At 36.3% G+C, this 14027-nt stretch overlaps 1 pseudogene; it reads right to left on the bottom strand.

The window, feature by feature from the left end:
- Positions 1–3358: 3358 nt before the first annotated feature.
- Positions 3359–3714, bottom strand: LOC131762411 (cAMP-regulated phosphoprotein 19 pseudogene; annotated as a pseudogene).
- Positions 3715–14027: the final 10313 nt, after the last annotated feature.

The raw sequence follows: 14027 nt of genomic DNA, 5'->3' as shown, positions 1-14027 counted from the left end.
TTTTAGTAAACAATCTTTATTCATCAGTGTGTTTTTCTTGTATGTTTAATATTAACATTTGAAGCCTGAATTTTTAAAAAATTATGGAAAATTCTGAAATATTGACTTACAATTAATCACCCAAATAGTCAATCAATCAATCACAGATAGTATTTAGTATTACCTTATGCAACGTATTACATTAGAAAGCACTGAATTGAAACATACAAACAAAAATCAGATTCATGCTTCTCAAGAATCTATTTTAAATATAGTAGTGTGTGTTGTCAGTCCCAATCTCCCAATTTATTCCTCCCTCCTTTTTCACCCGGTAACCATAAGATTGTTTTCTACATCTGTAACTCTATTTCCATTTTGTAAATAAGTTCATTTGTACCATTTTTTTAGATTACATACAAGGGATATCGTATGATATTTTTCCTTCCCTGTCTGACTTACTTCACTCAGCATGACAATCTCTAGGTCCATCCATGTTGCTGCAAATGGCATTATTTCATTCTTTTTTATGGCTGAATAGTATTCCATAGTATATATGTGCCACATCTTCTTTATCCATTCCTTTGTCTGTGGGCATTTAGGTTGCTTCCATGTCCTGGCTATTGTAAACAGTGCCGCAATGAACATTGGGGTACATGTATCTTTTTGAATTATGGTTTTCTCTAGGTATACGCCCAGGAGTGGGATTGCTGTATCATATGGTAGCTCTATTTTTAGTTAGTTTTTTTTTTTTTTTTTTTTTTTGTGTGTGGTACGCAGACCTCTTACTGCTGTGGTCTCTCCCATCGCGGAGCACAGGCTCTGGACGCGCAGGCTCAGTGGCCATGGCTCACTGGCCTAGCCGCTCCACGGCATGTGGGATCCTCCCGGACCGGGTCACGAACCCGTGTCCCCTGATTCGGCAGGCAGACTCTCAACGACTGCGCCACCAGAGAAGCCCTACTTTTAGTTTTTTAAGGAACCTCCAGACTGTTCTCCATAGTGGCTGTGCCAATTTGCATTCCCACTAACAGTGTAGAAGATTTGATAATTAAGGAAACTTTCCTCCACTATGGTTTTTTTAAATAAAAAAGACTATAAACAGTATTTTATTTGGGGCCCTTACTCAGTATTTACATATCCTCAACTTTAAGTTAGGTTAAATATTAGCATTGTGTTTTATAAACTAAAACTCAGGCAGAGATTACATCACTTGTTGCAGACCACAACAGGAGTCCTACCATGGTCAAGAATAACATGGTCTCTTTCAGATTAATCATTTCTAATGTGTGAATTTAAAGGTGATAGCTTGCAAATATTCATAAAAAAGACTAGATACCACAGAAATTCTACTTTGGAATATTTGAAAATTCTTAAATTGATCCTATAATTATTATACATACTGTGGAATAACCTACCTGCTCCCATTATACATCTATTTGTATATAACTGATCCTTATAATAACAAATTAGCACATTACTGAGTTTGTTGTTTTCTGCCTTTTGGGGTGGTTTAAGCAGGAAGACAACCAGCAAGTTTTCCTCAGAGTGCTAGACAGCTTTAAGTGCAGATGCTATGCTCAAGGCACCATCTATGATGATTTGGGGTCATAGGAAAGCACATATACAAATGAAGCCAAGATCCAGAAAAGATGCCTGGATCCAAAAGAGGAGAGGCCCTTTGCAAGTCAAAGATGAAGAAAAAAAATGAATACTGTCTTCTTAGGCTCTACCGATCCTCATGGTCATGCTACAGCATCACAACAATGTAGGGGAAGAGCTCCTAAAAAAGAGCAGTAAATTTGTCCCAGTGGTCTGTTAATTAAAGTTCTTGTTAACCAGATAAACCACAAGAAAAATTAAATTTGTATTTTATTAAAGGGACATCTATAGAAGCAAAATATCTAAATATTTAATATGAATATGTTCCACCTATCATGTATATTACTCTCATCGTCAAAAGCCTAATTCACTTAGCTCAGTATAATTACTTGAATTTCAGCTCTTCTTGATATAGGTTCCTGGGCCAGCCTTCTCAAGTATTTGTTTAATTATAAAGTTCCTACTACTTAAAAATTTGTCTAATATTAATAATAGTGTAAGATTAAGAGTGGTTAATTAACAACTGAGAAATTATAAGGAAAATATCATTAGTGTGTTATAAAACATAGCATTCAGCAGCACAAATTTCAAGAGTAAGGATATAGACTCCTGTGCTTCTGAATAGACTGAACAGCATAGCCCAACATGGTTTGAGTCAAAGAATCAGGAAAAAAAGGAGGGAGGGGCCACAGGAGGCAAAGTATTTTATTATGGCGTCCCTCAAATTGACTGTGGAAGTAAAAAGTTTCTACATTTAAAAAGTTTATGTAAGTTACATGAATTGTAATTTTCATAAAAATAAAAATGAAATGTTCTGTCTAGGACAAAAGATATGCCTAAACAACATATCATATTTGTACATGGTGACATGAATGTCATGGATATTAGTAATGAATGAAAAAGCTTAAGTCTATGACAGACTGAGCAAAGATTTCAGTTTGGTATTCTATAACCACAAGACTGTAAACTACTCTTACTATACAAAAGCTCTAATGACAGAATTTTGTGTAGGAACTCTTGTGCTTCTGGTTGGCACATCATCTACTCTTTAATATGTGAAATTAATACAGACATTTGTGAGAAGTTGTACAAAACTATCGTGTTTACAAAAATGGCAAAAACGTGAATTCAGCAGTTGGTGCACATGCACACTTCAGTCACATCTTCAACAACAAAAGGTGTTGAAACGCTGTAGAACTGAATAAGAATGCTAGCTTCTATGGCAGCTGTTAAGCATTAGAGTCACCTAAGTTACACCAGAATGGGCAAATATTGCCCAAGTAAAATTCTATTGTTAAAGCTGAAACAGATTTAAGGCCATTCAAGTTCAAGCACAGAGATACAAATCTTTTGGAGCCCCATCTATCTGTGTTTGAAATTTGTGGCCTTTCTTCTGACTTGTGGTCTTAAAAGTTTGTTTTACAAAATCTGAAAATACAGAAGAAATCAGTACTACAGAGGTTATATTAAATAAGAGTAAAATACAAACCTATGATTAAGATGAATTAAAGAAAGCCAAAACGTTAAAATTGTAAAACTTACTTGTTACTTGTTGGGACTGTCCGACGCTAGAAGTTAGGTATTATATACAGTTATTTTCAAGTAGATTACTTTATGTTTCTCTAACGTGTTCTTTTCATCAATACACTGTTAAACTAATCCAAAACCGTACACATGTATACTACTTTACAATAGCAGCACACACTACTGCTACCTGCAAAGCTGTCACTCTCAAATGAGTTAGTGAATGAAGGGAAATAAAAAGTGGAGAAGGAACGTATTAAGGAGAAATGATGGGAATTAGAAGATTCATGCAGTTCAGCTCTTTCAACCAGCCAGCCAGCTTGCTAGCGGCAAGAGATAGTTTCCATTGAGGATGGACCTTTGGAGTGGGAATGTGGTCACAGTGACCTTTGTCTTATCTGGGGCTGCAGTAGGAAGTTGCTTGTTCTTCATTTTTGCTTTAGCCATGTTGTAATCCCCAGAATCAAAATATTTTTGCCCTTTCTGCAGTCATTTCCTTAAGAAATCTGAACCTCCAGGCTTTTGTCCCAGAAGAAGATACCTTGCTTTTAATTTTGCTTCTTCAGCTTTCTCTGGACTAGTCACTTTATCTTCCATTTCCTTCTGTTCCTTTGTGGAGGCTGCCTCAGGGACTTCTGTGGATATACTGCTCTCTCTTACCCCACTTCTCCACTATGGGGTTTGATTAACTTTAGAGATATAGTTCTCGCATGAAGATAAAAGTGGAAGATCAGCCATATTATTCTAGTTTAGGGTCGCAAGGAAAACTGGATTAGAGAAGGTGGTTTGTACTGGAGATGGAAATAAGGCTCTCTACACAACACTCCCCCGGAATTGAACTGACTTAACCTCTGGGATGGTTAATTTCATGTGTCAACTTGACTGAACCATGGGGTGCCCAGATATCTGGTCAAACATTATTCTGGGTGTGTCTATGAGGGTATTTTTAAGAGATTAATATTTGAATCAGTAGAATGAGGAAAGCAGTCTCCCTCCCTAATGTTCTTGGCCCTCATCTAATCCACTGAAGGCCTAAGTAGAGTAAAAGACTGAGTAAGAAAGATTTCTTTCTTTTGGCTTTACTGTCTTTGAGCTAGGATATAGGTCTTTTCCTGCCTTTGAACTCAAGACTCAGGCTGGAACTTACATCATTGACTCTCCTGAGTCTCTGCTTGCTGACTACAGATCTGGGGACTAATCAGCCTCCATAATGGTGTAAGCCAATTCCTTATAATGAACCTCTTTCTATTATACATTATTATATGATATATGCTTTATATATCATGTAATAATATATATTATCATAGATTTTATCAATCAATCTATCTATTGGTTCTTTTTCTCTGGAGACCATGACTAATACAACCTCCTAACTGCAGGTGGGGCAGCTGAAGAGTTTTGCCTGGTCTGCTTCTGCATGGTAGGAAGGAAGTAGAGCAAGAGCAGTGATAAGTCGTCCTCAGACTGTGGGGATCAGAGAGTGAGAAGCAACCCAGGAAAATGGTAAAAGTTCCCGCACCAACATCCTTCAAGAGGGTGGGAAAATTGGACATAGGAACCAACATGAGGGCTCAGAGGGAACCTGAGGGGAGGAGTTCCATATACCAATTGGTGGTACTGAGGATTAGAAACCACAAATTGTGAGACCTTAAATATTGTCTCAAAACAGAAGCTGGCTTGAGCTAACTCTAATAAGAAAAGCTTATTGGGGCTGGATTCAGCCAGTAAACCAAGAAAGATACCATTTTAAGATACATTAATAAACCCCAAAAGTATTCTCAGTTGTTTGCCCTGCATGGACAAATGAAGAGTATGTAAATATATCTTAAAAGCATAAATTCATAAGCTCTCAAAAGTTACAAAGAACATTAGTGACATACAAAATGGCTTTTGATTCAGATAAATTTGATTCCATTACACATAGTAAAAGCCTGCCTCATTGTGATAGATTGAGTCTGTATCAGGAAAGTTCAGATTATTGGTGATTTTGTGTAAGGGCAGCCTTGAATATGTCTGGCCTTTTCTCTATTGGAAATAATTAGATAGCCAAGAATTACTGCCAAGAACATTTGGTTTATGGATGGGATATTTCTTAATGAAGGTGATAATAACAAGAGCATCCATATTTTTTCTATCTTTTTAAAAAATTAATTAATTAATTTATTTTTGGCTGTGTTGGGTCTTTGTTGCTGCATGCTGGCTTTCTTTTTAGTTGTAGCGAGTGGGGCCTGCTCTTTGTTGTGGTGCGTGGGCTTCTCATTGTGGTGGCTTCTCTTGTTTCGGAGCACAGGCTCTAAGCACACGGGCTTCAGTACTTGTGGCATGCACGCTCAGTACTTGTGGCTCATGGGCTCTAAAACGCAGACTCAGTAGTTGTGGCGCACGGGCTTAGTTGCTCCATGGCATGAGGGATCTTCCCGGACCAGGGCTCGAACCCGTGTCCCTTGCATTGGCAGGCGGATTCTTAACCATTGTGCCACCAGGGAAGCCCAAAGCATCCATATTTTTGTTTCTAGTTCTGAGAAGTTCATTAAGTAGTGCTAAAGGTTTCAAATGGTCTTGTATTTGAAAGCACTCTCTCTGTGCCTCTTTGCCTTACCTTACACTAGCCCTTCTACCGGAATGCGTTTTTTAAAAATTATTGCAGTTTTACTTATCATGACCTGACCTTCCCCAAATATCCATTAAACACCTATGAAAATATAAGTAATGTAATTATTTAATTCAGGGAAATCTGTGCTCCTATCAAGTGCAAAGCCCTATGCCAGTTTTTAGAGATGCAGTTGTTCTACACAGTCCCTTCCCTCAAATTGCTCCTAATCTAATCTGTAATTGCTCTTAAAATTAAGGATAAGCACTGGCCATATTCCATTATCCAGGAGGAGTTTCTACTGCTTCTTTTGATGATGGGACTGGATTAAGAAACTCAAGCCATACTGTTTCTGGCATGGCTACTCCTATATTAAAGCAACATTGCCACATCCTTAAGATGTAAAACTCCAGAGATACATGTTGAGAACTCTCAGGAGTGGCAGTGTAATAAGGTATAACTGTTCATTTCATTACTTTTTCTCATTAATGAGAACTGGTCCATAGATGGCCTCATTTTTCCTGGGAACTACATTTTCCCCATCATGACTAGGGAAGTGATGGGGACAGTCCCTATTCAGTTTGGTAAAGATCCTGGTTGACTCACCTACCAGGAACTGGGCTCAGAGCTGTGCTCAATAGTTTGCTCTTGGCTTTATATTTGATGAACGATTCTTCTAGGTCCAGAGGAGATAGTAAGTACACTATGAAGAGAACAGTTTGTATAGTACCAAGGAAGAGAGGCTTCCTGTGTTTTTAAAAACACAGAAGAAAAACATGAAAAAAAATTACATTTACTATAAAAATCAGAAGAAAATTTTAGAAGGTAAAATTTGATGGTTTTTATTAATTTGCAAGAGGAAATCACCTCTATGAACAAGAAGAATCTTTAGGAAGGGATTTATTGCAACAAAAGAATCATCAAATTAAAATCCATATTGAAGGCAGAAAAGACCAAATTCACCAGTAGAGAAAATTGAATAAGTAATGAATATGGTGGTTTTAAATGCTTTAAAAAAGTTGTCAATGTCTTTCTTTAATGAAAGCATATAAAGGTTCTCGCCATGTAAAGGTTATGACTGAGTTTCTGGTTGAAGGGCAGATAGGGTCCCAGAGCTCCATCTACTACACTTTCATCCTTGACCCGAATAGTGGATCCTATAAGCGTTCTCTAGAACTTCCACTGAAGTTTCTCTAGAGCCCTGAAAACCGCTGAGGTAGAGCATAAAATTGAGAAGGCACTCTCAGAATACATGATAAAAAGTTGAAAATGATGAGAGAAGATGAAAGATATGGGAGAGTGACCACAAAAATCTAGCCCATGACTAATAGATACTGTTAGAGGAGAATGAATGATTAATTAAGATAGAATTAATTTGTAATGTAGTAGAAGAAAACTCCTTATTTAAACAAACGAAAACCAGATCTGAATCTAAAGGTTGAGAAATTTCTTGCATTTCAGGTGGGATTAAGAGATCCATGACTGGATATGAATTGAGAGATCCATTAATGGATATCCTGGTGAAACTTATGAATTTCAAGGATAAGCAAAATAATTATGCATCATTTACTATGTGCAAACTAAACCTTATTCTCTACAAGAGTGGTATAAGACATAAGTATACCTTTATTCAGCAATGAGATGATGAGGTTGGGGCTCTGAGAATTTACATAACCTCATCCATATCATACAGCTGCAATACGGTAGAGTTTAGATTTAAACCTAGGCATGCAAGAAGATAAAACAAGTTACCTAAGAAGGAAACAATTTCAGGTTGTTCTCAGACTTTTTGGCTGTCCAGAACACAATAAAAATGCCTGTGACAGTGCTTCTTAACACCGTCTCTCATTAACATCCCGTTGGAGCTTTATAAAAATCACAGATGAGTAATACTCATCCTAGACTGATCAAATCTGAAGCAGGATTACATAGCCAGTGTTGAGATCAGCTCTTCTACAGAATTTGTTAGGAAAAAAATGATTGTGACACAAAAATTCTAAGCCCATTGAAATTTGTGTGTGAAAGCAATACAATAACATTTACGTATCTGTAAGATTTTTAGAAAATTTACTATGTAGGTTTTCTTCCCGAAAATACATATTTGTATGCATCTATTAATTCAATGAGAGATGAATCTATATTAAATTGTGAGGAGTGCTAACAGAAAAAAAGATGTATAGAGAGCACTGAAACATAAAATATGCAGAAATAGGTGTTATAACTGGTATAAATATGGTTACAAGGTTGAATGTAATGATTTTTAAAATTCATAAAAGATTATGTTAAAAAGAACAATGATGATGGGCTTTAAAACCCCAGATTAATTAACGAAGACCTAGAAGTTGCAAAGGACACAGAGAAAGCAAACGGACTCAATTTTTTGCCTTCTATAGTAGGAAACAGAAAGTTGTTTGATTCTTGATCTTTGGTATCTAGATAAATACAGATTTAGGAATGTTTTTGAAAAATGTAAAAGAAATCATTAATAGAATTTAAATCAGCCTATATTATGTCAGTGCAGAAAACCAACATCAAAGTGGGTTGAGGAAAGAATGGGATGAGAAGAAATGAGGACAAGTACAGACAGCTTTTTCAAGGATTTTTACAGTGAAAATTAGCAGAAAATCAGGGCAATAGCTGGAGGAGGATATAGAGTCAAGGGAGGATTTTTCTTTTGTTGTTCGAATTGGGCACCAGGAGGCATGTTTGTATGTCAACAGGAAAGATGCAGTAGAGAAGAAGAGACAGATGATGTGAAAGAGAAAGAAGACAGTGGCTGGAGTGAAGTCCCTGGGGAGATGTGAAGTGATGGGATCCAGGATAGACGTAGAGTGATTACCTTAGATGAGAGCGTAGACAGTTTATTCATTGTTACAGGAGGAAAGTTAGAATATGTGACTGTAACAAGTATTTGCTTTGTGCGCTTGGGCTATTACTCAACTTTTCTGTGCCTTAATTCTAGCTCTAAAATGGAGAAAGTGATACTTACCTCACGGGGTAGGGGTTGTGAGGATTAAGTGGGTTCATGTATATAAATTGTTAGGAGCAGTGCTTGGCAAATAACAAGTAATCAATAAAAGTTAGCTATTATTATTTCCTTTTAAAAAATATATGCAGATGAAAAAGGTTCTGCAGATGGACAGTGGTGATGGTTGCACAACAAAGTGAATGTACTTAATGCCACTGAACTTTACACTTAAAAATGGTTAAAATGGTAAAATTTGTTTTATGCATGTTTTACGTAAAATTATGTATAATTTATAATAAAAACAAATGTAGGTGAGTTGATGAAATTTGGGGTGGCAAGATGAGGTAGATTTGGTCTAATCTATTTTTCTATGAAATGACATCATAGATGAGATGGGGAAGGGGTTTGATGATCTGAGGAAGGAGAATAGATGTGAAATAATCCTGTCAGTGACTGAGAACATGAATTTACTAGGAAAGTGTTGTGGGCTATCTGGGAGTATAGGGTGCCCATTTGAAATCAGTGGTTATTCCAAGTTCAGTCACCAGGTGCAACTTTGGCGCAGGGGGTGGAGTAAATGGGTTGTTGGGTTAACCCACCTAAGACTCTACCCCAGGTGAGTTTAGTAAATGGAAAAAGGAGCTAAGATGTTTGCAAGGGAGTTGTTAGAGTGCTGAATCATGGAATTCAGCACTATGTAATAAAATAGAAAGGTCTCAGGCAAATATGATCAGAAAGAAATACAAATTAAGAAATGAAAATTAGTACAAAACAATACACACTGAGCACAATGTTACCATTAATCAAGATGAAATGGCTGTGGGACATTTAGATAATTGCTTAAAATTTCAGCTCTCCTGACTCTAATGTACTTTAGTGTTTAACTGGTTCAGAACCCTAGACTTATGGAAGAATTCTAAAAAGGGTTTTCTTTTGTATGTGACAAGAATCTATTGAACTATTTTTGCTTCCCCTTTGCTATCATTTCAAATTTTGAGACCAACTTAACACAAGGGACTCATTAATTGTCATTCTTTCCTTCAGAGGTGGGTGACTTGTAATACAACCTCTAATTTGCAGAAAGGTAGATTCAAAGGTGACACCTTCTACTCATACTTTATCTCAAATGTCACTAGGACATCTATAATGAGGTGCTAGAATATAGTTAGAACAATCACTCTGGGAATGGGTCGTCTAGGTGCCTGCCAATCAGATTTTGGAGGATTTGTTCTTGTTTCTTCCCAGAAATTGAAGTTAAGCTGAGTTTGCTAGCAATTTTCAGGGACACTACAACTCAACTGCCCTGACTTGGATGTACTTATAAGCAACTGAGTCCTTAAGTGTTCTGAATGGAGGCAGCTGCTTGCAAAATGTACTGAAGAAATTTTACATCAGTAAGTACCTCACAGAGGACTGAAGAAGTAACTAGCATCAAGAAATCATCCAGTTAGCAGAAGTCATGCAGCTCGTTATCAGCAAATCTGCCATGTATCATAGGAAGTAAGAAGAGCTACAAAAAGTTATACAGCCTATGGAATCCGTCTCATAGATGATTGTTTTCCAGCTTTATTGGGATATTATTAGCATATAACATTGTGTAAGTTTAAGGCGTTCAACATAATTATTTGATATAGGTACATACTATGAAATGATTATCATAACAAGGTTAATTAACACATCTATCACCTCATAATTTTTTTATGTGAGAACTTTTTTTTTTTTTTTTTTTTTTTTTTTTTTTTTTCGGTATGCGGGCCTCTCACTGTTGTGGCCTCTCCCGTTGCGGAGCGCAGGCTCCGGACGCACAGGCTCAGCGGCCATGGCTCACGGGCTTAGTTGCTCCGCGGCATGTGGGATCTTCCCGGACCAGGGCACGAACCCGTGTCTCCTGCATCGGCAGGCGGATTCTCAACCACTGCGCCACCAGGGAAGCCCTATGTGAGAACTTTTAAGATCTACTCTCTTAGCAACTTTCAAATATATAAAACAGTATTGTTAACTATAGCCCCAAATGCTGTACATTAAAACCCCCAAACTTATTTATTTTATAACTGGAAGTTTGTACTCTTTGACCTCTTTCACCCATTTCCCCTAATCACACCCCTCAAACCGCCCCCTGCCATTGGCAACTACCAACCTGCTCTCTGTTTCAATGAGTTTGATATTTTTTAAGATTCTACATATAAGTGAGATCATACAGTACTTATCTTTCTCTGACTTATTTCACTTAGCATAACGCCTTCAAGTTTCATCTGTATTGTTGCAAATGGCAGGATTTTCTTCTTATTTATGGCTGAGTAATATTCCATTGAGTGTGTGTTTGTGTGTGTGTGTGTGTGCATGCAACATTTTCTTTATCCATTCATCTTAACACCTAGGTTTTTTCCATGTCTTGGCTATTGTAAAAAATGCTGAAATGAATATGGGAATGCAGATATCCCCTCCAGATAGGGACTTCATATTCTCTGAGTATTTACCCAGATGTGGACCTGCTGGATTATATAGTAATTCCATTTAAAAATTTTTATGGTGGGGCTTCCTGGTGGTGCAGTGGTTAAGAATCTGCCTGCCAGTGCAGGGGACATGGGTTCGATCCCTGGTCCAGGAAGATCCCACATGTCACAGAACAACTAAGCCTGTGCACCACAACTACTGAGCCTGCACTCTAGAGCTCATGAACCACAACCACTTGAAGCCTGCATGCCTGTGCTCTGCAACAAGAGAAGCCACCACAATGAGAAGCCCGCACACCACAACGAAGAGTAGCCTCCACTAGCCACAACTAGAGAAAGCCCACGTGCAGCAACAAAGATCCAAAGCAGCCAATAAGTAAATAAAATCTATTAAAAAAAATTTTTTTATGGAACATCCATACTGTTTATTATAGTGGCCATACCAGTTTATATTCCCACCAACAGTGTACAAAGGTTCCCTTTTCTTCACAACCTTACCAGTTCTTGTTCTCTTGTTTTATTTTTTTTATGATAGTCATTCTAATGAATGTGAAGTGATATCTCATTGTGGTTTTGATTTACATTTCCTTGATGATTAGTGATGTAGTGATGTTGAGCACCTTTTCATGTACCTGTTGGCCATTTGAGTATCTTCTTTGGAAAAATGTCTATTCAGGTCTTTTGTCTATTTTTAAATAAGATTATTTTTATTTGATATTGATTTATATGAGTTCTTTATATATTTTAGGTGTTAAACCCTTATCAGATATGTGGTTTGCAAATATTTTCTCCCATTCTGTAGGTTGCCTTTTCATTATGTTGATCATTACTTTTGCTGTGCAGAAGGTTTTTGTTTGATGTAATTTCACTTGTTTATTTTTGCTTTTATTGCTTGTGCTTTTGGTGTCATGTCCAAAAATTCACTGCCAAAGGGCTTTTTTTCCTATGTTTTCTTCTGTAAGTTTTATGGTTTCAGGTCATACATTTAAGTCTTTAATCTATTTCAAGTTAATCTTTTTGAGTGGTGTGATATAGGTGTCCAGTTTCATTATTTTGCATGTGAATAAGTGCAAAATGTTTTCCCAGCAGCATTTATTAATGAGACTGTCTTTTCCCAGTTGTGTATTCTTGGCTCCCTTTTTGAGTATTAGTTGACTGTATAAGCATAGGTTTATTTCTGGGCTCTTGATTTAGTTCCATTAGTCTATGTGTTTGTTTTTTATGCCAGTACCATACTGTTTTGCTTACTGTAGCTTTGTAATATAATTTAAAACCAGGAAGCATGATTGCTTTTGCTATTCAGGGTCTTCAGGTGGTTCCAAACAATTTTGATTTTTTTTTTCTTCCTTTGTGAAAAATGCCATTTGAATCTTGATAGGGATTGCACTGAATCTTTAGATTGCTTTGGGTAGTATAGACATTTTAACAGAATTAATATTGTTAAATTTAATTGTCCAGTCCATGAACACGGATATCTTTCCATTTATTTGTGTCTTCTTCAATTCTTTAGTCAGTGTCTTACAGTTTTCAGTGTACATATCTTTCACCACCTTGGTTAAATTTATTGCTAAGTATATTATTGTTTCTCATACTATTAAATGGAACCATTTCTTTCTTTTCTTAGATGTTTTGTTGTTAGTGTATAGAAATGCAAATGGTTTCTGTATGTTGATTTTTTTACCCTGAAATTTTAATGAATTCATTGATTAGTTCTCATAGTTTTTCAGTGGAGTCTTTAGGATTTTCTATCTATAAGATCATGTCATCTGGAAACAGAGACAGTTTACTTCTGCCTTTTCAATTTGGATACCTTTTATTTATTTATTTAATTTTTCTTGCTTCATTTCTCTGGATAGTATTTATAGTATCATGTTGAATAGGAGTGGTGAGGTGGGCACACTTGTCTTGTTCCTGATCTTAGAGGAAAATTTTCTACATCTACTGAGATGATCATATGTTTTATATTTTTCATTCTTTTAATGTGGTGTTTTATATATTGATTTGCCTATGTTGAACTACACTTGCATCCCAGGGGTAAATTGATTATGGTGTATGATCCTGTTAATGTTCTATTGAATTTGGTTTGCTAATATTTTGTTGAGAATTTTTACATCTATTCATCAGGGATATTGGCCTGCAGTTTTCTTTTCTTGTATTGTCCTTATCTGACTTTGATAGCAAGGTAATGCTGGTCTTGTAAAATGAGTTTGGAAGTATTCCCTCCTCTTCTGTTTTTTGGGAGAGTTTGAGAAGGATTAGCATTCATTCTTTAAATGTTTGGTAGTGTTCACCAGTGGAACTGTCTGGTGCCAGGCTTTTCTGTGTTGAGACATTTTTGATTACTGATTCAATTTCATTACTCATTATTTGTTTGGAGTTTTTATTTCTTCATGAAACTCATCTTGGTAGGTTGTTGGTTTCTAGGAATTTATCCATTTCTTTTGGTTTGTCTGATTTGTTGGCATATAATTTTTCTCAGTAATCTTTTATGATTCTTTGTATTTCTGCAGTATTAGTTGTAATGTTTCCTCTTTCAATTACAATTTTATTTATTTGGGTCCTTTCTCTTTTTTTATTGGATTGTCTTGCTACTGGTTTGTCAATTTTATGTACCGTTTCAAAGAACCATCTCTTAGTTTGTCCATCTTTTCTGTTTTTTTTCCTATTCTCGATTTCATTTATTTCTGTTCTAATTTTTATTATTTTTTCCCTCCCGCTTACATTGGGCTTAGTTTGTTCTTCTTTTTCTAGTTTCTTGAAGTGTAAGATTAGGTTTTTTATTTGAGGCCTTTCTTTTTTCTTGATCTATGCATTTATAGCCACAACCTTGGCTGCATCCCACAAGTTTTAGTATACTGTGTTCCCATTTTCATTTGCCATAGATATTTAAATTTTTCCTTTTGATTTCTTCTTT

Source organism: Kogia breviceps, chromosome 9 (genome assembly GCF_026419965.1).
Source record: "Kogia breviceps isolate mKogBre1 chromosome 9, mKogBre1 haplotype 1, whole genome shotgun sequence".
Classification (NCBI taxonomy): Eukaryota; Metazoa; Chordata; class Mammalia; order Artiodactyla; family Physeteridae; genus Kogia; species Kogia breviceps.
The sequence above is the reverse complement of the archived record's forward strand: the minus strand, read 5'-3'. Positions and strand labels throughout refer to the sequence as shown.